Genomic DNA, 27,319 nt, shown 5'->3' with positions numbered 1-27,319 from the left:
ACCTCTGACTTGCTTCCCATTGACTAATCAGGGCGATATGCAAATTAACTGCCAACCAAGATGGCGGCCGGAAGCCAGGCAGCTGAAGCGAACAGGAGGCTTGCTTGCTCCAGTGATGGAGGAAGCCAACATTCCCTGCCTGCCTTCCTGGGCTCTGATCTGCACTCTAAGCAACTATGTTGCAATTATAGAAGCTACACAATCTCCAGAAACCTGCTTTCAGCCAGCTGGGCCTCAGAGCTGGAGTTGCAACAGTGTTTCAATTATAGAAGCTAAACAAAGCCCAGATACCTGCTTTCAGCAGCTGAGGTCTCAGAGCTGGAGCCGAGCCTCAGAGCTAAAGCTGGCTCTCAGCTCCAGTGATAGCCATAGAAGGTAAATAAATCCAAGAATAAAAAAACTAAATAAAAAAAGGAGAGGTTGGGAGCTCCAGTCACCCGCCAGCCTGAAAACGGCCCTCAGCCCCTCACCCAGACTGGCCAGGCACCCCAGTGGGGACCCACACCCTTAAGGGGGTGTGACCAGCTGAAAACAGCCATCATCCCCTCATCCAGGCTTGCCAGGCACTCAAGCGGGATCCCCACCCTGATCCGGGACACCCTTCAGGGCAAACCAGCCAGCCACCACCCATGCACCAGGCCTCTATCCTATATAGTAAAAGGGTAATATGCCTTCCAGCACCAGGATCAGCAGAGCTGTGAGGCCTCATTGCCCCGGTGTCAAATGGAGCTGCAAGGCCTCCCAGCACCGGGATCAGCTGAGCAGCGAGGCCTCACTGCCCTGGTGTCAAGCGGAGCTGCGAGGCCTCCCAGCACTGGGATAAGTGGAGCCGCAAGGCCTCCTGGTCCCTGGCGCAACATGACAGGGGGCAGCGCCCAAACCCCCTGATCGCCCTGAGGCTCTGTGTGTGGCAGGAGGCTGGGCCACAACCTCCCTATCTGCCATGCTTTGTTCATGACAGAGGAAGGTGCCCCAACCCCCTGATTGGCCCTGCTCTGTGTGTGACAGGGTGGAGCTGCAACCTCCCCATCTGCCCTGCCCTGAGTGTGACAGAGGGGAGTGCCCCAACTGCCTGATCCGCCTTGCTCTGTGTGTGACAGGGGGAGCTCCCCAACCCCCTTGAGGGGCCCTGCTCTGTGTGCGACAGGGGTCAGCACCCCAACCCCCTGATCCCTGCTCTGTGTGTGACAGGGGGTGGTGCCACAACCTTCCCATCGACCCTGCCTTGAGTGTGACAGGGGGCGGTACCTCAACCCCCCAATTGGCCCTACCCTGAGCATGACTGGGGTGGCATCGCAACCTCCCGATCCACCCTGCTCTGTGCATGACAGGGGGCGGCGCCCCAACTCCCCAATCGGCCCTGCTCTGAGCCCGACCAGGGGCTGCACCTAGAGATTGGACCTGCCCTCTGCCACCTGGGAGTGGGCCTAAGCCAGCAGGTCGTTATCTCCTGAGGGGTCCCAGACTGTGAGAGGGCACAAGTGGGGCTGAGGGACACCCCCCTGCCAGTGCACAAATTTTTGTGCACTGGGCCTCTAGTATATTATAAACTGTAGTAATATCAACTATTGTCTATAATATGACATAAATGATTATAAAAGGAATGAAAAAGATCCCATCAAATTGACTTGGAGGCATTTCTAGGGCATAATGTTTAGTGGAATAAAAAATGGATAGGATATCTTTTATGTTAGCTTTTATAAAGAAAATAAAATTTAAGATAATTACCTTTATAAAATGAAACACATAAAAGATAAACTAGAAAATAAAGTAGTTTCTAACCAATCATTACAGACTGAGCTCATTGAATTGCATTCAATGACTATTGTTAGTGCTAAGAATGTCCCTGTTACTGATGGACAGCCTATGACTCAGTGAAATTTTGTGACTATTCATTTATTTATTCTATTTTTATGGATTTCAGATAAAGTAAGGGAGATGGAGAGAGAGATAGAAATATCAATGATAAGAATCATTGATTGGCTGCCTCCTGCACACCCCCTACTGGGGATCAAGCCCGCAACCTGGGCATGTGCCTTGACAGGAATCAAACCATGATGTCCTGGTTCATGGGCGTTGCTCAACCACTGAGGCACACTGGCTGGGTTTGTGACTAATTTTTAATGAAAAGTATGTAGAGCCTTCAAGACAGCTTTTCCAGTAATCTGGAAAGGCCATTAGACTGGGGTAGTTTGTTTTCATCATTAAGAAGGTAAGTTGTGAAACTTAGTGAGGGAATGCATCACAATAGACCCCCCTCATACAGAGTGCTCTAACAGAAGCCACTTTGCACAAGAGGACAAAGAAGCAGGGAGGGCAATGATGTGAACACTTGATCCCCTCTCCCTATTCATTTCCTTTCTCAGGTTGGGTCTACCTATGATGAGTTTCCTGGCACTGAAAAAGTTGTTTAGACAACCTGTATAGCCACCTGAAAGATGCCCAATGAATCAATCTGATGATGCTTTGGTTCAACAATCAGGAGTAAGAACAGGGGACAATGAGATTATGAACCAGCTCAGATTTCTAGTGTCATTTGTGCTATCTTTACTAGTTTCTTAACTCAATTAAACCTCCTTATAAGGTGAATTCAGTTGGTTTACAAGACAATCCAGATCTTAACTGACACATTACAGAAAGAAAAAAAAACGTGCAAAAAACAAAACAAACAAAAACCCTGCTACTGCTAAATAACAATGTTCGACCAGTAAACAGAGCTATTTAAATATGGCATAATCAGGAATCCACTCTGACTGGATGGACGATCTAGTTAAGTGCTTCACAAGTAAATTTCTGCGCCTAGTTACTCAACAATGAGATTCAAGAGGACATTGATGAACCCTCCATGAAATAATTCATGGCCAGCTAGTGGTCTATAGGTCACACAACACACAGCCCAAATAAAGACCAAATGGTGATGACATTTATGACAAATACCAGTGCTCTTTCTTCTACACTTCCAAGTGAATGTTGAGATGAATGAGTGACTTCTCAGCTTCAAATATAAACAAGAAATAGGGTCAGATCAAGATCCCTACCACCCTACCTGGGACATGAGGATATATGTCAAGGTCACAGTTCAGTGGGGAGATGGGTGATAACTGCATCTGGGCCTTTTGGACACTGGCACGCATATGGATATGAGCTCCATAACCACTGACACAAGAATAAATGGGACACAGATAATGTAACTGGTTGGTTTTAAGTGTGAACTCACAAAATGGGACCCTTACCCAACTCCAAATATGGGTATGTCTCTACAGTCCATGAAAAATCTAAATTGCTATGGTTCCCATTACTAAATATATTGTTAGTATAGATGTCTTTTCTATGTGCGACTCACTTGCTTTCATCCTTAAGCCCTGATACTTTGGTGGGAACTGCTTCATGTTAGGGTCACTTTTAGTGGGGCATGTGGAATACTATAAACCTACCAGACTACCACAGCACCTTTGCCATCTGAAAATTACAACCTTGGGGAGAAAAATAAATATTTGCCCTTACTGCTGAGCTTAACCAAAGTTCTCCATTATATTATTTCTCCATTCATAAATGCTTTCAGTCTGTGTAGAAGGCCTTGGGTACCTAGAGATTCAATTGGTTATAGTTGGCTCAGTGCCGTGTACAGCTCTGGACACTGGCTTTACTCAGTATTGTGACCTTCACAGAGGTTCATTGCTCAAGATGAGTGAAGTGGGTATGCAGCAATTGATATTAGGAATGCTTCTTTTAGGATCCCTGCTCACGAAGATAATAAGGATAAGTTTGCGTTATATGGAATAAGTTGCAACATATCTTTTAAAAAATTCTTTATTGTTTTAAGTATTACATATGTCTCCTTTTGCCACCCACCCCCCAGCACATGCCCTCACCCCCCTAGTGTCTGTGTCCATTGGTTATGCTTATATGATGTATGCAAATCCTTTGGTTGATATCTTACCAACCCCCTTCCCCATCTTCCCTCTGAAGTTTGAGAGTCTGTTCCATGCTTCCCTGTCACTGGATCTAATTTATTCATCAGTTTATGTTGTTGATTATATTCCACAAATGAGTGAGATCATGTGATATTTATCTTACTGCAACTGGCTTATTTCACTGAGCGTAATGCTCTCCAGTTCCATCCATGCTGCTGAAAATGGTAAGAGTTCTTTCTTTTTTTACAGCAGCTTAGCATTCCATTGGGTAGATGTACCATGGGTTTTTAATCCACTCATCTGCTGATGGGCACTTAGGCTGTTTCCAAATATTAGCTATTGTAAATTCTGCTGCTATAAACATAGTGGTGCATATATTCTTTCTGATTAGTCTTTCTGATTTCTTGGGATATATTCATAGAAGTGGGATTAGTGGGTCAAATGGGAGTTCCATTTTTAACTTTTTGAGGAAATTCCATACTGTTTTCCACAGTGGCTGCACCAGTCTGCATTTCCACCAGCAGTGCACCAGGATTCATTTTTCTCTGCATCTTCGCCAGCACTTGTCATTTGTTGACTTGTTGATGATAGCCATTCTGATAGATGTGAGATGATACCTCATTGTCATTTTGATTTACATCTCTCAGATGATTAGTGACTTTGAACATGCTTTCATACATCTCTTGGCCTTCTGTATGTTCACTTTAGAGAAGAATCTATTTAGGTAATTGACCATTTTTTTTTATCGGATTATATATCTTCCTTTTATTATGATGTATGAGTTCCCTATAAATTTTGGAGATTAGATGCTTTTTGGATATAACATTGGCAAATATGTTCTCCAATGCAGTGGGCTTTCTTGTTGTTTTGTTGATTGTTGGAGACCAGGTGTGAGCTGACATGGTCCTTGCACCTGAAGGGGCTAGCAAGGCTGGCACCCTTACCCACACAGTTTTCCCAGACTTGTTTGGATGGCGGTTATCAGTAGAATGAGAGCAACCTTTGTAGAATGAGAACAGCCTTTCATGGCTTACCAAGAAGTCTGTAACTATTTACTGAGATTTGCTATACTGAGAACTTGTCCTTCTGCTCTGTCCTCCCTTAGAGATTAAGAGGAACAAAGAATACATTCTTCTTGACAGACCTCCTATTCAGTGTCTTGTGTATAAATAGCATTGTGTGGTTAATAAACTTGCTGCAGTTCCTCAATTGAGCTGCAGTCCTCCTGATCCCGCTCTCCTGTCTTCCTTTCTTTTCTCAATTCCCACCACCCTACCTCAGCCCGGCTCAACCTGTCAGGCTGGCCCTGACAGTTGATGGTTTCTTTTGCAGTGCATAAGCTTTTTATTTTGATTTAGTCTCATTTGTTTATTTTCTCCTTAGTTTCCATTGTCCTAGGAGCTGTATTGGTAAAGATATTGCTACCACATGTGTCTGATATTTTACTAACTATGGATGCTTCTAAGGTTTTCATGCTTTCCCGTGTTACATTTAAGTCCTTTATCCATTTTGAGTTTATTTTTGTGTATGGTATAAGTTGGTGGTCCAGTTTCATTTTTTGCATATTTTTGTTCAATTTTCCAACACCATTTATTGAAGAGACTGTCTTGACTCCATTGTATGCTCTTGCCTACTTTGTCCAAAATTAATTGAGCATAATAGCTTGGGTTGATTTCCGGGTTCTGTTTTGTTCCATTGGTCTATATCAGTGATGGAGAACCTTTTGAGCTCAGCGTGTCAGCATTTTGAAAAACCCTAACTGGTGCCGTGTCACATAATAGAAATTTTTTTATATTTGCAACCATAGTAAAACAAAGACTTATATTTTTGATATTTATTTTATATATTTAAATGCCATTTAACAAAAAAAATCAACCAAAGAAATGAGTTCACGTATCAGAGGTGTTATAGGTTCACCAACACTGGTCTATATGTCTGTTCTTGTGCCCATAACAGGCAATTTTGAGAAGAGTGGCTTTGTAATATAGGTTGATATCTAGTATTGTGATCCCTCCAACTTTGTTCTTCTTTCTCAAGTTTGCTGTGGTGATTTAGGGTCTTTTTTATTCCATATGAATTTTTGGAAAGTTAGTTCTAGGTCTCTGAAATATGCCGTTTGTATTTTAATGGGAATTGCATTGAATCTATAGATTGCTTTGGGTAGTATGGACATTATAATGATGTTGAGTCTACCAATCCATGAACCTCTTATATATTTCCATTTGTTTATGTCACCTCTATCTCTTTTTTCAATGTCCTCTAGTTTTCTGAGTACAGGTCTTTTATCTCCTTAGTTATATTTATTCCTAAATGCCTGAGACCAATTCCAGCATGTCATAATTTCAAGAGTTTCATCAAAAAGTTGATGACACTTAGGGACTCAACAGGGTTGAGTCACACATGTAGTCACCTGTTGGGAATGGCTGAAGACATTTCCACAAACCTGAATAGGAAACTGATTGTGGCTTCCAGACAGCTAAAAGGCATCTTAATCTACATGTTATTGCCTCCTACTGGCCAAATACCTGAACAGCCGTAGGCTAATTCCTCCATTCTGACAATGGACTCTGTACTAAACCCTGACCCTTTGAACTGTATATCTCTGCCTTGCCTCAGGACAAGTTGTGTTAATAAAAAGCATGGGGTCCTGGAGATGGAGAGAATATAATACCTTAGACTTAAGATCTTGGATCTTAGCTCCTTTAGCTAAGCTCCTCTGAACCCCAATGCCTTTCAAAATTATTTCTCATCTCCAGACTCTTATTTAACAGCTACACACAGCCTTCTCCAGATTCCTGAACCCTTCTTGATGCTGGGACAAGAACCCCAACACTAGGTATCTTAATTTTTTTGTTGCAATGGTACAGGGGATTGTTTGTTTAGTTTCTCTTTCTGTGAATTCATTATTGGTGTATAAAAAGGCCATAGATTTCTTGGTGTTAATTTTGTATCCTGCTACATTGCCAAATTCATTTATTAAGTCTGGTAGGTTTTTGATGTAGTCTTTAGGATTTTCTATGTATAATATCTTGCCATCTGTGAATGATGACAGTTTTATTTGTTCTTTTTCAATTTGGATGCCTTTTATTTCTTCCTGTCTGATCGCTATGGCCACCACTTCCAGCACTATGTCAAACAGGAGTGGTGCAAGTGGGCATCCATGTCTTGTTCCTGTCTTTAGTAATGGTTCTCAACCTTCTGGCCGTTTAAATACAGTTCCTCATGTTGTGACCCAACCATAAAATTATTTTCATTGCTACTTCATAACTGTAATGTTGCTACTGTTATGAATCATAATGTAAAATATCTGATATGCAGGATGGTCTTAGGCAACCCCTGTGAAAGGGTTGTTCGACCGCCAAAGGGGTCTCGACCCACAGGTTGAAAACCACTGCTTTAGGGGAAATATTTTTAGTTTTTGCCCATTAAGTATGGTGTTGGCTGTAGTTTTGTCATATATGGATTTTATTATGTTGAGGTATGATTACTCTATTCCCACTTTGCTGAGAATTTTTATCAAGAAAGGGTGTTGGATTTTGTCAAATGCTTTTTCTACATCAATTGATATGATTATGTGATTTTTAGCTCTCAATTTGTTTATGTGATAGATCACGTTTATTGGTTTGGATATTTTACCAGCCTTCCATCCCAGGAATAAATCCCACTTGGTCATGGTGTATGCTCTTTCTAATGTAATGCTGAATCCTATTTTCTAGAATTTTGTTGAGGATTTTAGCATCTATGCTCATCAGAGATATTGGTCTGTAATTCTCTCTTTGTAGTGTCTTTATCTGGTTCTGGGATTAGGATAATGCTAACTTCATAAAAAGAGGTTGGAAGTGTGCGTTCCTATTGAATTTTTTGGAATAGCCTGAGGAGGATAGATTTTAGTTCTTCTTTGAATGTTGGGCAAAACTCCTCTGTGAAGCCATCTGGCCCAGGGCTTTTGTTTACTGAAATTTCTGTTTGTTTGTTTGTTTGTTTTGTTTGTTTGTTTGTTTGTTTACTGCTTCAATGTCCACTATAGTTATAGGTCTATTCAGATTTTTTGTTTGGTCCTGATTGAGTTTGGAAGGTTGTATTTTTCTAGGAATATGTCCATTTATTCTATGTTGACCCGTTTGTGGGAATAGAGTTAGTTGTTCAAAGTATTTTTTAACAATCCATTGTATTTCTGTGGGGTCTGTTGTTATTTTGTCTCTTTTATTTATGATTTTTTATTTGGGTCTTCTCTCTCTGCTTCTTGGTGAGCCTGGCTAGAGATTCATCAATCTGGTTTATCCTTTCAAAGAACCAGGTCTTGGTTTTATTGATCTGTATTGTGGTGTGCTTTTTTTTGTTGTTGTTTTTTGGTCTCTATGTCATTTATTTCCATTCTAATCATTATTATTTTCTTCCTTCTGCTCACTCCAGTCTTTTCTTGCTCCTCCCTTTCTAATTTTGTTAAATTGTGGCGTTAGGTAATTTATTACCAGTTTTTCTTGTTTGTTGAGGTATGAACTTTCCCCTCAGGACCACTTTCACTGTGTCCCATAGATTTATGATTGTTGTATTTTCATTGTCATTTGTTTCCAGGGTGTTGTGAATTTCTTCTTTGATAACCCAATCATTGTTTAATGGCATGCTATTAACCTCCAAGTGTTTGAATTTTTTATTGTTTTATTGTAGTTCATTTCTGATATTATGCATTGGGATCTGAGAAGATGCTTGATATGATTTCAATCTTCTTGCATTTGGAGAGCCTTTGTCTGTGACTCAATATGTAGTCTATCTTTGAAAATGTCCCATGTGCACTTGAGAAGAATGTATATTCCGTAGCTTAGGGTAAAATATTCTGAAGATGTCAATTAATTCCATCTGATCTAGTGATTTGTTTAGGATTGCTGTTTCTTTGTTGATTTTTTGTCTGGAGGATTTATCCAGTGATGATATAGGGTAATAAAATTCCCTACTATGATAGTATTGTTGTTGATCCTATGATATCTTCCAATAGTATTTTTATGTATTCGGTTGCTCCTGCATTGGGTGCATATATATTTACCAGAGTTATATCCTCTTGTTGTATCAATCCCTTTAGTATCATGAAGTGACCTTCGTTATCTCTTTTTATGGCCTTCACTTTGAGGTCTATTTTGTCAGTTATAAGTATTGCCACCCCAGCTTTTTTTCATTTCCATTTACCTGAAAAATATTTTTTCATCCCTTCACTTTCAGTCTGTGTGTCACTTGTTCTGAGGTGGGTCTCTTGTAGACACTTACATATGGGTCATGTTTTCTAATCCATTCACCCACTTGATATTTTTTGATTGGAGCATTTAGTCCATTTACATTTAAGGTTATTATTTATTTGTTTGTAGTCATTTTTATTCTTTATGTCTGTGTTTCTTCTTCCCTTTCTATTTCTTCTTTTTACAACAGTCCCTTTAGCATTTCTTGCATTGCTGGCTTGGTAGTGATAAACTCCCTTAGCCTTTTTTTTTTCTGCAAATCTACTGATTGCACCTTCAATTTTGAATCATAGCCTTGCTGGATTGAGTATTATTGGATTCAGCCCTTTGTTTTGCATCACTTTGTATAATTCATTCCATACTCTTCTGGCCTGATGTGTTTCTATTGAGAAATCTTTTGATAATCTAATTGGATATCCTTTGTAGGTAACTCTCTGTCTCTCACTTTCAGCCTTTAAGATTCTCTCTTTTTCATTAACGTTTGCCATTGTAATTATGAGATGTCTTGGTGTGGGTCTTTTGGGGTTCATCTTATTTGGGACTCTCTGTGCTTGTATGACATTTTTCTTCCCCATATCAGGGAAGTTTTCTGTCATTATTTCTTCAAGTAGATTTCCTAATCCTTGTTCCTCTTCTTGTCCTTCTGGCACCTCTATTATATGTATGTTACATCATGTTGTCCCAAAGCTCTCTTAGGCTCTCCTCCTGCTTTCTATTTTTTTTTTTTCTAATTGCTGTTGAGATTAGGTGTTTTTCAGCCCTCCTTCTAATTTACTAATTTGGTCTTCTGCTTCTTCTAGTCTACTGTTGAAATCTTCCATTGTGTTTTTTATTGTAGCTATATAATTTTTTATTTACTCTTGATTCTTACCTAAGTTGTTGATTTTCTCATCCAGCTGGTTTAGGAACTGTCTTTCCCTTACTCTGAATTATTTTTCTGACATATTGCATGCATCTATTTCATTAGGTCATTTTCTGGTGATTCATCTTCTTTTCTTTTCTTTGGGGATTGTTTCTTTTTCTCCCAATTTTTGCTTTCACTGAAGGGTCCAGTCACCAAGTCGCACAGGGCCTGTGCCTGAAGCTACAGGCTTCATATGAGTGTTGCACATTCTGAGACTCACCTTAGGGCCCAGGTGCTGAGTTTTGCAGGGCCTGTGGCTGAAATGGTGGGCTTGGCATGAATGTCGTGCACTCTGGTACTGACAGGGGGACCCAGGTGCTAGGATGCATGGGGCCTGTGGCTGAACTGGTGGGTTGGTGGTTGTGGAGCGCACTCCAGGGCTCACAAGAGCCTGTGACCAGGGAGGCTGGAGTCCCGGTGGTTGTGGGTCTGCAAATAAGGTAGCAACTTTTTAGCCAGAGTGGCTGTAGGGTGTGGGATGGTGTCTGAAGCCAGTCTCGTTGGTGGTGATGCTATGCTCCTAGTCACAATAGCTCTCCCCTTCAAGGTGGCATGGTTTCTGTATCAGAGCCAACTGCCCCGGGAGTACTTGCACCTGGTCTGCCAGCCCTTGAGACTCCTATAGGATCTAACTTTCCCTCACTTACATACACACACACACACACACATACATACACACACACACACACACACACATATCACACACTCCCCTTTCGCACCCTCACTCACTCACACTCTCTCCCTCACTGCCAACCTGCTGGCTGCCATCTTTTTTAATATGCTTCCACATGCCTATCACCTGAAAAGAGCCCTGCTCCAAGATTGAGCACTAACCTTCCATTCTATTGATAACATTTCTCACTGGACCTAGGCAAGAGCACTACATAATAAAGACTGTATGCTTCAGTGACCTACAATGTAGCAACACAGTTAGGCCATTAAGATAAATAAGGTATAAGGTCCTAGTACCTAAGTGAATAGCTGGAGGCAACGTGGAAAAGGATATCTTGTACTGAAAGCCCCAAGGATCCAAGCTTTTCCCCTCTGTACCACAAAGGATACCCAGCAATTGGTGGGACTATTCAGCTACTGGTACTTTTACATTCCCCAAGTAGACATTTCAATGGTACCCATTTATAAGGTACCAAACTGGCCTCTATTGGTAAGTGGGTCCCAACCAAAGAAGTGACTTATAGGTCCTCCAATAGGCTTCCCAGGTCACCATTCTGCTTTGCTCCTTTGATCCACATTTGCCTTTTGAGTGACAGTTCTCAGTAACTTATCTGCCTATTTCATTCTATGACAGAGGGTGATGCCACAAGTCCATGTTGACCTTTGGCTATTGGACCAGAAATCTGTTGGGGTACCCACACCTCTTGAGATATTAATGGTTTGTTATTGGGTCAGGAGCTCATATTCTAAATTAATCTTACAACTAGAAACCAACAAAAGTTACAAATACTTTATGTTCTCCAATTATCTTAGGATATTCACACATTAAGTCAAAGTACAATATTTTTAAATAAAATATTGGCTCAAACACATATTCAAGAACCAAAGAAAAATTGTCTTCTGATATGGTTAATTTCACATAATCTTCAGAGATACAATGGAATACTACTCAGCCATAAGAAAAGATGAAAAGGGATTCCAAGATGGTGGAAGATTAGGTGGAAACTACATTAACCTTCTCTTTGGATCAAACTAAAATTACAATTAAAATATAGAAAAAATCATTTTGAATAACCAACTGAAGGCTAGTGGGAGACGAGGCTTATAACTAAGGACTTAAAAAGGATGCCACATTGAAACTGGTAGCAAGTGCAGAGGCATGAGAGAGCTGGCTGGGCTCCCACAGGCAACAACTGAAGTTCCAGAGGGATATCTCAGATGAGAACTCTGGCATTTAAATCCTATGCCAGGCTCCCCAACCAGGAAAGGTGCCCACATAATATCTAGCTAACAAAAGCAGTGAGGTTACTGTCCATCTAGCAGTGAGAGACAGCTAGAAACACAGGCATCCTCTTTTTAAAAAAATATATATTTTATTGATTTTTTACAGAGAGGAAGGAAGAGAAATAGAGTTAGAAACATCGATGAGAGAGAAACATTGATCAGCTGCCTCCTGCACACTCCCTACTGGAGATGTGCCCTCAACCAAGGTACATCCCCCTGACTAGAATCGAACCCAGGACCCTTCAGTCCACAGGCCGATGCTCTATCCACTGAGCCAAACCGGCTGTAGCAACACAGGCACCCTCTTAAAGGACCAATGCACAAAATTTCATTTCAGCCACTCACACTGTGCCCTGGCAGAGGGAGGGCACAGTGGACTAGAACTGAATGAGTAGAGTCTGGGGTTGGTAGCTCTGGGAGAGAGCAGAGAAGATAGTCCAGGAGTCCTATGTTGAGTCATCACCTCATATTGTAGAAGCCATCTTTGTCAGGCAGAGCTTTCCCATCCATGCACCATTAGCCTGGGGGAAAGCAATAGCCCCACCCATTGGAATTCCTCTTGCCTCACCTTGTGGAGCTTAGATAATGCTGAGGACTTCAGCTGGAGGCTCACTAAATGACTGAGCTAACAGACAGCCTGCAGGCAGAGGCTAATGTCTGTGTGCTTTGAGCCATTGCCTGGCTGGCTCCTGGGCCTGGGGCTAGTAAAAGAAGACCCTGATGCACAGGTTGGTCCTTTCAACACATACCCTGGCTTGTCAGAGGAAGCCAGAAACTGTGGATCAGTGATAGCTCCAAATAGGTTGCTCAGGGCCTGTCACAGACAGTGTCCCTCATAAGAGGCCCATAACCAATAGACCCAGTGGCCAGCTTCAGGCAACGACACATAAGATCCAATAAGCCTCGCAAGCAGCATATCCACAGGGAGATATTGGTGGGCACCAAACCCTACTGAAGCGAATTCCACTCCATGTGATTGGCATGTGCACAGCATCCTGCATGCTGTATTGGGGGTTGAGCCTCACTATCAGCTAGCCTGAGGGTCGAGCCCACACATGAACAGGCCAATAGTAATCAAGACTCAATTGAAACAGGAGGGCCCACCCAACATGCACAAGCGACATTCTTAGAGCAACCAGATCTGGGGATTAGAGAGACTGTGCCATAAGGTTCCACAGGTCACCTACTACCTAAGGACACTCTAACAAGACTGAGAGTCATGGCAGATCTACTTAATGCAGAGTAACAAGCACAAACAGGCAGACAAAATGCGGAGACAATGGAATAGGCCCCAAATAAAGGAATAAGAGAGTTATACAGAAGAAGACCTAAATGAAGTGAAGATAAGCAATTTTTATATAGAGAGTTCAGAGTAATGAATATAAGGATGCCATGAAAAAGGATATAGACACCACATAAAGGGGTGATTCAGAAATGAAGAATTCCATATTTGAAATAAAGAATACATTGGAAAGAATAAACAGCAGGCTCAATGAAGCAAAAGATCAAATCAGTGATTTGTAAAACAAGGTAGAAAAAAACACCCAATCAGAACAGCAAAAAGAAAAAAAAACTGAAAAAGATGAGAATAGTTTAAGGGACCTTTGGTACAATATGAAGTGTAACAACATTTGTGTCATAGGGATACCAGAAGGAGGAGAGAGCAAGCAAGGGATTGATAATGTATTTGAAGAAATAATGTCTGAAAACTTCTCCAACTCGGTGAAGGAAAAAGACATACAAGTACAGGAAGCACAGAGAGTTCCAAGAAGATGGACCCAAATAAGCTCACAACCAGTCACATAATAATTAAAATGCCAAAAGTTAAATATAAGAGAACTCTTAAAAGTCCCAAAAGTAGTCAATTACCTACAAGGGAGCACCCATAAGACTGTCAGCTGATTTCTCAATAGAAACATTTCATGCCAGAAGGAATTGGCATGAAATATTCAAAGTGATAAAAAACAACATCATCGCCTTAGCTAGTTTGGCCTAGAGCATTAGCCTGCAGACTGAAAGGTCATGGGTTTGTTTCCAGATAAGGGCACATACCTCAGTTTCTGGTTACCCAGCCCTGTTCAAGGTGTGTGCAGGAGGCAACCAATCGATGTGTCTCTCTTACATCAATGTTTCTCACTATATCTCCTTCTCCCTCCCACTCCCTCTAAAAAGCAATGGAAAATATCCTCAGGTGAGGATTAATACAAAAATAATGAATAAATAAAAACAAGGATCTACAACTCAGGCTAATTTACCTAGCAAGGCTATCATTGTGAATTGAGGGAGAAATACAGAGCTTCCCAGACAAGAAAAAGCTAAAGGACTTTGCAACCACCAAACTAGCATTACTAGAAATGTTAAAGGACTTGCAAAGAAAAAGAAAGGAGAAAGAAGAAGACAAAGAGGAATAAGAATAAGAATAAGAATAAGAATAAGAATAAGAATAAGAATAAGAAAAGGAATAAGGAGGAGGAGAAGAAAAAGGAGGAGGAGGAGGAGGTGGTGGAGGAGGAGGAGAAAGAAGAGTGAAGAAAGAGGAAGAGGAGGAGGAGGAAGAAGAGGAAGAGAAGAAAGAGGAGAAGAAGAAGGAGAAGAAAAATGAACATAATTTTAAAAAATAAAATGGCAATAAATATGCATCTATCAATAATTACTTTAAATGTAAATAGCTTAAATGCTCCAATCAAAATAAATAAGGTAGTTGAATGGATAATAAAACAAGACTCATATATATGCTGTCTTCAAAAGAACAAATGATACACACAGAATAAAAGTAAATGGTTGAAAAAAGACATTTCATGCAAATGAAAAGAAAAAAATGCTGAGGTATCAGTACTTATATCTAAAAAAACAGAATTTAAGACTGAGGCTATAGTAAGAGGCAAAAAAGGACACAACATAATGATAAAGTGATCAACTCAACAAAAAGATATAACCCTTGTAAACATTTTGCACCCAACAGAGAAGCACCTAATTTTGTAAAGCATATCTTGATTGACATAAAGAGAAATATTGATAATAATACAGTTATAGAAGGGAATTTTAATACCAAATTGACATCAATGGATAGATCTTCCAGACAGAAAATCAACAAGGAGATAGTGGCCTTAAATGAGATATTAGATAAAATTAATTTAATTTATATTTTCAGAGCATCCCTCCCCCCCGCCCCAAGCAGCAGAATATACATTATTTTCAAGTTCACATGGAACCTTTTCTAGGGTAGACCATATATTAGGACATAAAACAAGTCCTAATAAATTTAAGAAGACTGAAATCATATCAGGCATGTTCTCTGACCATAATGCTATGAAACTTGAAATCAATCACAAGAAGAAAACAGAGAAACACAAAGGCAGAGACACTAAATAATACATTAGTAAACAAAGAATAGGTTAACAGTGATATCAAGGAAAAAATGAAAATATACTTTGAAACAAATGAAAATATGAACACAACAACTCAAAATCTGTGGGACACAAGGATAGCTGTCCTAAGAGAAAAATTCATAGCATGACAGACCTATCTCAAAAATCAAGAAAAAGCTCAAATAAACAATTTAACTTTATACTTAAAGGAATGAAAAACAGAACAATAAACAAAGCCAAAAGTGAGCAGAGGGAAGGAAATGACAAAGATAAGAGCAGAAACAATACAAAGATCAATGAAAACAAGAGCTGGTTCTTTGAAATGATAAAATAGATTGAAAACCCTTTAACCAGACTCATCAAGAAAGAAAGACCCAAATATATATATATATATATATATATATATAATCAGAAATGAAAGAGGAAAAGTAATAATTAACAACAAAGAAATACAAAAGATTGTAATAAAATATTATAAAGAAGTAGATGACACTAAATTAATCTGCATAAAATCAATAAATTCCAAAAAAATATAAAATCTTCCGAAACTAAATCAAGAAGAATCAGAGACTCTGACTAGACAGATTACAACTATTGAAATTGAATCAGTAATAATTGTTTTAAAAACTGCCAACAAACACAAGTCCTGGACTGCATGGCTTCACAAGTGAATTTGATCGAACATTAAGAGATGAACTAATAACACCAATCCTTCTCAAACTTTTACAAAATATTCAATAGGAGGGAAGATTCCCAAAGCTCATTTTATATGGCCAGCATTATCCTAATTCCAAAACCAGAAAAAGACATGACAAAAAAAGAAAATTATAGACCAATATCTTTGATGAACATAGACACAAAAATCCTCAAGAAAATATTAGCTAACCAAATCTAGATATACATTAAAAAGACCATACACCAAGATAAAATGTGCTTTATTCCATGGATGCAAGGTTGGTATAATATCCACAAAACAATAAATGTGATTCACCACATAAACAAATTGAAGGATAAAAAACTGCGCGATCTTTTCAATAGATGCAGAAAAAAAAGCATTTGATAAAATCCAGCACCCATTTATGACAAAAACTCAGAACAAAGTGCAAATAGAGGGAACATGCCTAATGTAATAAAGGCCATGTATGACAAAAACACAGCGAACATCACACTCAATGGACAAGAACTACAAATGTTCCCCTTAAGATTGAGAACCACATAGGGATGTCCACTTTCACTACCCTTACAGCATAGTACTAGAAGTCCTCACCACAGCAATCAATCAGAAGTAATAAAAGGCAACCAAATTGAAAGGATTAAATAAAACTGTCACTATTTGCAGTTGACATGGTATTGTGTATAGAGGACCCTAAAGAATCCACCAAAAAATACTAGACCTGATAAATGAATTCAGTAAAGTAGCAAGATACAAAGTAAATATCCAGAAATAAGTTGCATATTTACATATACACCAATAATGAACTATCAGAAAGGGAAACTACAAAAACAAGCCCATTCTCAATTGCTTCAGAAAAGAATAAAATACCTAGGAATAAATTCACCCAAGGATCTAAAAGACCTATACTCAGAATATTATAAGACACTGCAGAGAGAAAATGAGAAAGACACAAGTAAGTGGAGTCATATACTGTGTTCAGGGATAAGAAGAATTAACATCATTAAAATGCCCATACTACCCAAATCAATCCACAGATTCAATGATATTCCTATCAAGATACCAATGGCCTATTTTATAGAACTAGAACAAATGTTTCAAAAATTTATATGGAATCACAAAAGATGCCAAATAGCAATAGCAATCTTGAGAAAGAACAATGTTAGAGGAATCACACTACCTGATATCAAACTATACTACAAGGCCATAGTAATGAACACAGCATAGTAATGGCATAAAAACAGACATATAGATCAATAGAACAGCATGCAGAGATCAGAAATAAATCCACGCCATTATAGTCAATAAAATTTGGCAAAGGATTCCAAAACTTACAATGGACTAATGGTAGTCTATTCAATAAATGGTGTTGGAAAAATTGGACAGATATTGGCAAAAAATGAAACCAGACCACCTTCTTACACCACATACAAGAATAAATTCAAAATTGATTGTTAGACTTGAAACCATAAAAATCATAGAAAAAAACATAAACAGTAAAGTCTCTTATGTTTTTCATAGCAATATTTTTTCTGATATATCTCCTTGGGCAAGGGAAACAAAAGGAAAAATAAACAAATGGGACTACATCAAACTAAAGAGCTTTTGCACAGCAAAGGAAACCATCAACAAAATGAAAACACAGGGAGGAGAAACCAAGATGGCGGCATAGGTTAACACCGGAGTTTGCTGCCTCAAACAACCACTTCAAAAATACAACTAAAAGATGGAACGGACATCATCCAGAACCACAGGAAGGCTGGCTGAATGTAAGTTCTACAACTAAGAGGAACTGAGAATCAGAGGAGGCGCAGCGCTGAAGTAAAATACTAAGGTGCGGAGTGCGCGTGGCGTGGGCTGGTGGGTGAGGGCGTGGTTGTCTGTTTCAATCCGGAGGGAGCCTCAGACTCTGAGCTCCAGAACCGGGCAAGTCTCTAGGGACCCAGACTCAAATGGGAGAAGCAGGACTGTCTGGCTACGGTCCCTCCGAGGTTTGCAGCTGTTGCTGGGACAGAGAGGCAGAGCCCCTGGGGACTGAACTGAGAGCAGTCATAACTGCTCCCTCCTACGCCCTGCTGATCCCGTGGGACCCGCCCCGCCCAAGCCCTGCACAGAGGCATTTGCCGGATAGCCTCAGGCAAAGGCTAGATTAGCACCTCCCTAGAGGACACAAGTTCTTCCACTGCAAACACAGCTGATTATCACAGCCAGTTGGCCTGGAGGTCAAATCCCTCTAGTATTAACTATAACAATCAAGGCTTAACTACAACAAGACTGCGTACAAAGACCACTAGGGGGTGTACCAAGAAAGCGTAAAAAAATGCGGAGACAAAGAAACAGGACAAAACTATCAAGGGAGGATATTGAGTTCAGAACCACACTTTTGAGGTCTCTCAAGAGGCTTCTAGAGTCTATCGATAAACTTGATGAAATGTACAGGAAATCTAATGAGACCCTCAATGGTGTGATAAAGGACCATCTAGAAAGTAAGCATACACTGACTGAAATAAAGAATATTATACAGACTCCCAACAGCAGACCAGAGGAGCACAAGAATCAAGTCAAAGATTTGAAATGTGAAGAAGCGAGAAACACCCAACTGGAAAAGCAAAATGAAAAAAGAACCCAAAAATACGAAGATAGTGTAAGGAGCCTCTGGGACAGCTTCAAACGTACCAACATCAGAATTATAGGGGTACCAGAAGATGAGAGAGAGCAAGATATTGAAAACCTATTTGAAGAAATAATGACAGAAAACTTCCCCCACCTGGTGAAAGAAATAGACTTACAGGTCTAGGAAGCACAGAGAACCCCAAACAAAAGGAATCCAAAGAGGACCACACCAAGACAAATCATCATTAAAATGCCAAGAGCAAAAGACAAAGAGAATCTTGAAAGCAGCAAGAGAAAGAAACTCAGTTACCTACAAGGGAATACCCATACGACTGTCAGCTGATTTCTCAACAGAAACTTTGCAGGCCAGAAGGGAGTGGCAAGAAATATTCAAAGTGATGAATAGCAAGAACCTACAACCAAGATTACTGTATCCAGCAAAGCTATCATTCACAATTGAAGGTCAGATAAAGAGCTTCACAGATAAGGAAAAGCTAAAGGAGTTCATCACCACCAAACCAGTATTATATGAAATGCTGAAAGGTATCCTTTAAGAAGAGGAAGAAGAAGAAAAAGGTAAAGATACAAATTATGAACAACAAATATTCATCTATCAACAAATGATTCTAAGAATCAAGTGAATAAATAACCTGATGTACAGAATGAACTGGTGATTATAATAGAATCAGGGACATAGAAAGGGAATGGACTGACTATTCTTGGGGGGAAAAGGGGTGTGGGAGATGCGGGAAGTGACTGGACAAAAATCGTGCACCTATGGATGAGAACAGTGGGTGGGGAGTGAGGGCGGAGGGTGGGGTGGGAGCTGGAAGGAGGGGAGTTATGGGAGGAAAAAGAGGAACAAATGTAATAATCTGAACAATAAAGATTTAATTTAAAAAAATGAAAATACAATCCACTTAATGGAAGAATATATTCACCATTGATACATCTGATAAGTGGTTAATATTCAAAATTTATAAAGAACTTATAAAACTCAACAGCAAAAAAAAAAAATATTAAAAAGTAGGCAAAAGACTTGAATGTAAACTGCTCCAAAGAGGACATACAGATGGCCAACAGGCATATGAAAAGATGCTCAATGTCGCTAATAATCAGAAAAATGCAAATTAAAACCACAATGACAAACAGATGGCCAATAGAAATATGAAAAAATTCTCAAGGTCACTAATTGTCTGAAAGATACAAATTAAAATGATAATGAGGTATCACCTCACATCTTCCAGAATGGCTACTATCAGCAAATCAACAAATAACAAGTGTTGATGAGGTTGTGGAAAAAAGGGAAACCTTGTGTATTGCTGGTGGGAATGCAGACTGGTATAACCACTATGGAAAACAGTATGAAGTGTCCTAAAAACATTTAAAATTGAACTTTCCTTTGACCCAGTGATCCCACTTCTGGGAATATATCCTAAGAATCCCAATACACCAGTCAGAAAGAATATATTCACCCTTACGTTCAGAGAAGCATTATTTACAATAGCCAAGATCTGAAAACAGACCAAGTGTTCATCAGCAGATGAGTGGATAAAAATGCTATGGTACATTTACACAATGGAATACTACCTGGCTGTAAAAAAAAAAAAAAGAAGAAGAAGAAGAAGAAGCCTTACCAATTGCAAAAGGATGGATCAACCTGGAGACCATTATGCTAAATGAAATAAGCCAGCCAGAGAAAGACAAATATCATATAATCTCACTAATATGTGGAATCTAATGAACAAGATACACTGACAAACAAAATGAAACCAGAAGCATGAATAAATACAACAGATTGGCTTGTCCCCTAGGGCAGGAGGTGGGGGTGGGGTGGAGTGACTAAATAAAGAAGAAAAAGGAAATTTTTAAAGAACTCCCCTTTTCCATATATGCATACCCCATGGACATGGAAAACAATTTTGTAAAGGCCAAGAAAGGGAAGGCAGGGGAGGCTGAAGATGGGCAAGTGGCAGGAGGGGGACTCCTGCAATAATATCTATATCCAAAAAATTTATAATAAAATATACTCATTGCAGTATAAAATACTTAAGTAATTATATAGAAATGTATTTTAGGTTTAAGAAAAAAACCCCACAATGGCATACCACCTCATACCTGTCAGAATAGCTATCATCAATGAATCAACAAACAAGTGTTGGTGAGGATTTTGAGGGAAATAAACACTTGTGCACTGTTGGTGGGAATGCAGACTGGTATAGCCACTGTGGAAGGCAGTATGGAGTTACCTCAAAAATTAAAAATGGAACTTCCTTATGATCTAGGGACTCCACTTCTGGAAATTTATCCAAAGAAACTCAAAACACTAATTTGAAAGAATGTACATACCAGTATGTTCATTGAAGCATTATTTACAAAACCAAGATTTGGAAGCAGCCCAAGTGCCCATCAGTAGATGAGTGACTAAAAAAGCTCTGGTATATTTACACAATGGAATACTACTTGGCAAAAAAAAAAGAAGGAAATCTTACCCTTTGCAATGACATGGATGGCCCTGGAGAGCATTATGCTAAGTGAAAGAAGCCAGTCAGAGAAAGACAAATACCATATGATTTCACTCATATGTGGAATCTGATGTACAAACTAAACAATCAAGGAAAATAGAGACAGACTCATAGATAGAGAGAAAGGCAGATAGCTCTGGTGTGTTTGTGTGTGTGTCAGGGTGGGGGGCGGAATGGGGGGCTGGGAGGATGTTGGATGGGGTGGAGGGATTGAGCACAAAAGACAAAAGAGAGAGATAATTCATGGGCATGGACAGCAGAGTGGTGATAAGGTTGGAGGGGGTGGGTGGAGGTAGAAGAGGACATAGTGGGGATAAATGGTGATGGAAAAAATAAAGTTTATTTTAATTTAATTTTTTAAAACTTTAAAATGAAAAAAAGATAAAATACCACCATTTGAGACAACATGAATGAATCTGGAGAATATCATACTAAGCAAAATAAGTCTGATGGAATAAACCAAGAACCACATGACATCATATGTGATATGAAACTGAAAGCACTATTAACAAAGAAGAAAACAAATAGAAACTTCTAGATAAAGACAACAGTATAATAGTTACCAAAGGGAAAAAGGTGGTAGTGAATAAAAGGTAAAGAAAGTCAAATATATAGTGATGGAAGGAGATCTGACTTAGGGTGGTGGGCACACAATGCAATATATGTATCATAGAATTGTACACTTGAAACCTATATTATTTTATTAACCAACTAGAGGCCGGGTACACGAAATTCGTGCACTGGGGATGGGTGGGGGGTCCCTTAGCCCAGCATGTGCCCTCTTGCAGTCCGGGACCCCTCCCTCGTTACTGCCCACCTGCTTGCTGCTTCCTACCACTCGGCTTGCTGCTCCTTAGTGCTGCCACGAAGGCCTTGGGTCTGCTGAGTGCTGGGCCTGCGGGTTTGTGTCTCTGATACCCCCAGCAGCCCCAGCACCTTGATGGCGGGGCTTGGGGCTGCGGGTCTTTGATCAGGGCCCCAGCAGCCCCAGCACCAAGGTGGTGGGCCTTGGGGCTGCTGGGTACAGGCCCCCCGCTGCGTGTTTGTGTCTTCTATCAGGCCCCCAGCAGCCCCAGCCACCCCAGCACCACCTAAATAACTTAAGGGAAACTTTATTTAGTCTTCTTTTAAAAGCAATCTAGTTTAAAAATGAGTTGCAGTTAAGACAGAACAAAGAACATGGTACCTAAGAGTGAGATAGACTGACAGAGGAGAGGCTGGGCACTGGTCAGGGGCTTACATGCCAACTGTTCTCCACCTGGGAAATGATGTAAAATTGGTTTCTTTAGTTTTCTGCTTAATGGTCTTCTCCAGCACTGAGGTCAGAGGAGCTGCCTTCCAGCCCCCAGGCTGCTTCTCAGAGCAGGAAATTTCGCCATAGGCCTCTGCCTAGGACAGGACCTCTGAACCCCCAGGGTGCATAAACACACAGGGCTTCCATCAGGCTCCGCTGATCCCAGGCCAGGAGGCCTCTCGGCTCCCCTGATCCCGGGGCTGGGAGGCCTTTCGGCTCCGCTGATCCCAGGGCCGGGAGGCATCTCGGCTCCGCTGATCCCGGGACCCTGAGGCTCTCGGCTCCACTGATCCCGGGGCCAGGAGGCCTCTCGGCTCCACTGATCCCAGGGCCGGGAGGCATCTCGGCTCCGCTGATCCCGGGGCCCTGAGGCCTCTCTGCTCTGCGGCTTCAGGGCTGTTTGGCTTCGCTCTACTGCTTGGAGCCTTAGTATGCAAATTAACTGCCATCTTTTAGCTTCTATAATTGAAACATTGTGTCTTTTGCAGCTGTTGCTTCAGGAGCTCAGAGCCCCACAGCCGCAGGCGGGAACCTTGGTTTCCTCTATCGCTGGGTCAACCAAGCATCCTGTTCTCAGCTGCCTGGCTGCCGGCTGCCATCTTGGCTGGCAGTTAATTTGCATATCACCCTGATTAGCCAATGGGAAGGGTAGCGGAGTGACACCAATTTGCATGTTTCTCTTTTATTAGTGTAGACTAGAATTTGGTCTGGCCGGCGATTGAGGCATATCAGGGGACCAGCTGGGGAGAGGGTCCCTGGGAGGTTAGCTGGACAGCACCTAATAGGGGCCATTGTGGGGGCCGGCCAGCCGAGGGGGTCCACGGGAGGTTGGCTGGCCAGGGGGGAGGGGCCATGGGAGGTTGGTCAGCCGGCCCCCTAATCAGGGCCTGGAGGTTGGGACAGTGGGAGGTTGGCTGGCCAGCCCCCTGACCAGGCCCCTGGGGAGGGGCTGTGGGAGGTTGGCTGGCCAACAGTGGGGAGGGGTCTGCAGCCAGCTGAATGCGGGGAGAGGGGTGCTGTGGGAGGTTGGCTGTGGGAGCTCACTGACCACCAAGCGGCAGCTCCTGCATTGAGTGTCTGACCCCTTGTAGTCACTGCATATCATAACGACCAGTTGACCGGTCGTTTCAGTCATTACGACTTTTTAGTCATAACAGTCGCTTAAGCTTTTATATATATACTAGAGGCCCGGTGCACAAAAATTTGCGCACTCGGGGCCGGGGGGGGCCCTCTCACAGTCTGGGACCCCTCAGGGGATGACCACTTGCTGACTTAGGCCTGCTCCCCAGGGGATTGGGCCTAAGATGGCAATCAGATAACCCTCTAGCAGCCCGGCAGCCCTCGGGGGATGTCCATTCCCAGTGGAGAGCAGGCTTAAGCTGCAGTCTGACATCCTTAGCGCTGCTGAGGAGGCAGGAGAGGCTCCCACCACCACCGCTGTACTGGCAGCCATCAGCATGGCTTGTGGCTGAGCAGAGCTCCCCATGTGCGAGCGCCCTGACCACCAGAGGGCAGCTCCTGCATTGAGCATCTGCACTCTGGTGGTCAGTGTGTGTCATAGTGACCAGTCATTCCCAGTCTTTCTGCTGTTAGGGTCAGTTTGCATATTACCGTTTTACTATATAGGATAGAGGCCTGGTGCACAGGTGGGGGCTGGCTGGTTTGCCCTGAAGGGTGTCCCGGATTATGGTGGGGTTCCCGCTTGGGTGTCTGGCCAGCCTGGGTGAGGGGCTGATGGCTGTTTGCAGCTGGTCACACCCCCTTCAGGGTGGGGGTCCCCACTGGGGTGCCTGGCCAGTCTGGGTGAGGGGCTGAGGGCCGTTTTCAGGCTGGCTGGCGACTGAAGGTCCCAACCTCTCCTTTTTTTCTTTTTTTCTTTTATTCTGGTATTTATTTACCTTCTATGGCTGTCACTGCAGCTGAGAGCTGGCTTTAGCTCTGAGGCTGGCTCCAGCTTGAGGCCTCGGCTGCTGAAAACAGGAATCTAGGGTTTGTTTGGGTTCTATAATTGCAACATTGTTTTGGTCTTCCTCGCTCTAGCTCTGACGGCTGAAAGCAGGTATCTGGGTTTTGTTTAGCTTCTATAATTGCAACATTGTTTCTTAGACTGCAGCTCAGAGGCAGACAAGGCAGGCGAGGAACCTTGGCTTCCTCCATCACTGGAGCAAGCAAGCCTTCTGTTCGCTTCAGCTGCCTGGCTGCAGGCCACCATCTTGGTTGGCAGTTAATTTGCATATCACCCTGATTAGCCAATGGGAAGCGTGTCAGAGGTACAGTTCATTACCATGTTTGTCTATTATTAGATAGGACTAGAGGCCTGGTGCACAAAAATTTGTGCACTCAGGAGGGGCCGTCAGCCTGGCCTGTGCCCTCTCAGTCTGGGACCCCTTGGGGAATGACTACCTGCTGGTTTAGGCCCACTCCCTGGGGAATTGGGCCTAAGCTGGCAGTCAGACATCACTCTGGCAGCTCAGGAGCCCTCAGGGGATGTCCACTTGCCAGCAGGGAGCAGGCCTAAGCTGCAGTCAGACATCTTTAGTGCTGCTGAGGATGTGGGAGAGGCTCCTACCACCACCGCTGTATTGGCAGCCGTCAACCTGGCTTATGGCTGAGCAGACCTCCCCCTGTGGGAGCGTACTGACCACCGGAGGGAAGCTCCTGCATTGTGCGCCTGCCCCCTGGTGGTCAGTGTGTGTCATAGTGACTAGTGATTCCCAGTATTTCTGCTGTTAGGGTCAGTTTGCATATTACCCTTTTATTATACAGGATAGAGGCCTGGTGCACAGGTGGGGGCTGGCTGGTTTGCCCTGAAGGGTGTCCCAGATCAGGGTGGGGGTCCCACTAGGTGCCTGGCCAGCCTGGGTGAGGGGCTGAGGGGCTGATGGCTGTTTGCAGCTGTTCACACCCACTTCAGTGTGGGTGTCCCCACTGGGGTGCCTGGCCAGCATGGGTAAGGGGCTGATGGTTGTTTTCAGGCTGGTCAAGCGCCCCCCCCCCCCAGTGGGGACCCTCACCCCATGGAGGTTTGGCCAGCCTGGGTGAGCAGCTGATGGCTGTTTTCAGGTTGGCCACATCCCCTTTAGGGTGGGGGGTCCCCACTGGGATGCCTGGTCAATCTGGGTGAGGGGCTGAGGGCCGTTTTCAGGCTGGCCAAACCCCCTGGTGATGGAAGCTCCCAACCTTTCCTTTTTTTTTTATTCTGGGATTTATTTACCTTCTATAATTGAAACTTGGTTGCCTTCAGTGGAGCTCAGAGCCAGCCAGGGACCTTAGTTTCCTCCATCACTGGAGCAACCAAGCCTCCTGCTCGCTTCAGCTCCGTGGCTGCTGGCCGCCATCTTGCTTGAGTTAATTTGCATATAGTAGCTCTGATTAGCTGGTGGCATAGCTTAAGGTGTAGCGAAGATATGGTCAATTTGCATGTTTGTCTTGTATTAGATTAGACTACTGACTCAGTGCATGAAATTTGTTCATGGGAGGATGTACCTTAGCCCGGCCTGCACCCTCTCCAATCTGGGACCCCTCAGGGGATGTCCGACTAAACCGGCAGCCAGACATCCCTTTCACAATCCAGAACCGCTGGCTCCTACCACTCGCCTGTCTGCCTGCATGATTGCCCCTAACTGTTTCTGCCTGCCAGCCTGATCACCCCCTAACAGCTCCACTGCTGGCCCGATTGCCCCCAACTGCCCTCCCTTGCCAGCCTGATCACCCACAACTGCCCTCCCCTGCCATGACCCGCCTCCTCCGCCAGGCCATGTCTCCTCTGTGTGAGGTGGCAGAGACACCGGGACCTGCCTCCTCCATGCCGCACAGCGCCACAGGACCCTCAGGCCTCCACTGTGCGAATGGCCATCTTGTGGTGGCCATCTTGTGGTGGCCATCTTGTGGCAGCCGTATTGTGGCGGCCTTCTTGTGGTGGCCATTTTGTCACAATATCACACTTGAGAGCCACCTAGGCTTTGATTAGTATAGATAGATGTCACCCCAATAAATTTAATTTTTAAAAAATTACCTATAATTATTATACTTACCAGTGTGTTTCTCACCATTAGAAGTTATTTGTTTTTTCACTTGCAGTTGGGTTTTTGAGATTGAATCTTGATGCTGTATCATAGGATCTTCACCTGCACGTTTTTTATGAGCTATATAAAGAGAGGCATTTAGTGTACTAAGTAGAAAACAGATCTACTGTGAAATTCCTAACTGTCAAGTTTATAACACGTCTACAGCATCATTTTTCAAGTGAACAGTTGTAAGTAAATTACTATAATGTAAGATCTGACATGAAAACTGTGGTAAGAGATTTAATGGGTAAGTGTTAAAGCTATCTCCTTATTCATAAACATTTCTTGTACTAAATATGTTATATTAATCTCTAATTTTCTTGTGTTATTTCTACTTTAAGTTAATGCATATTAATAGGCAAAAATAAAAATTTACATTTACATTATTATCATTACAGCAAAATATTCAAAACCACATAAATGTCCAAGTATGGAAAACTGGTTGAATAAAATATGGTATATTCTTAAACTATGGCATAGTGTAAATTCTCATAATTAACATGAAAATTTCAGATTGATGTAAATGGACCTAGAAGTGTTTCTAGGAAATAATTTTAAGTGGAAAAACACATGAAAAAGGAAAAAACTATATGTTAACTTCTGGTTTAAAAACATAAAAAAAATAAATAAAAGAAAAAGTAGAAATAAAGAGGTATTTAACTTTGAAACAAGAAACATAAGAAAACAATATGGTCAGTTACCTACAAAATGAGAGGGGACTACTTAGGAAGGAATCATAATCCTCTAACTCTACCATTTTACTTATTTTCTGTTTTC

General features: G+C 42.0%; 1 long non-coding RNA gene across 1 annotated transcript in view; it reads right to left on the bottom strand.

Annotated features, from left to right (window-relative positions):
* LOC139019878 (uncharacterized) overlaps nt 1-26,591 on the bottom strand; it is a 50,600-nt gene extending 24,009 nt beyond the window's left edge. The window contains exon 1 of the long non-coding RNA XR_011473159.1: nt 26,510-26,591. This is a non-coding gene — a long non-coding RNA (uncharacterized lncRNA). The remainder of the gene's footprint in view (nt 1-26,509) is intronic.
* Nucleotides 26,592-27,319: the final 728 nt, after the last annotated feature.

Source organism: Myotis yumanensis, unplaced genomic scaffold, assembly GCF_028538775.1.
Source record: "Myotis yumanensis isolate MYYU_CA2020_CCGP unplaced genomic scaffold, mMyoYum1.0.hap1 SCAF_1, whole genome shotgun sequence".
NCBI lineage: Eukaryota > Metazoa > Chordata > Mammalia > Chiroptera > Vespertilionidae > Myotis > Myotis yumanensis.
The sequence above is the reverse complement of the archived record's forward strand: the minus strand, read 5'-3'. Positions and strand labels throughout refer to the sequence as shown.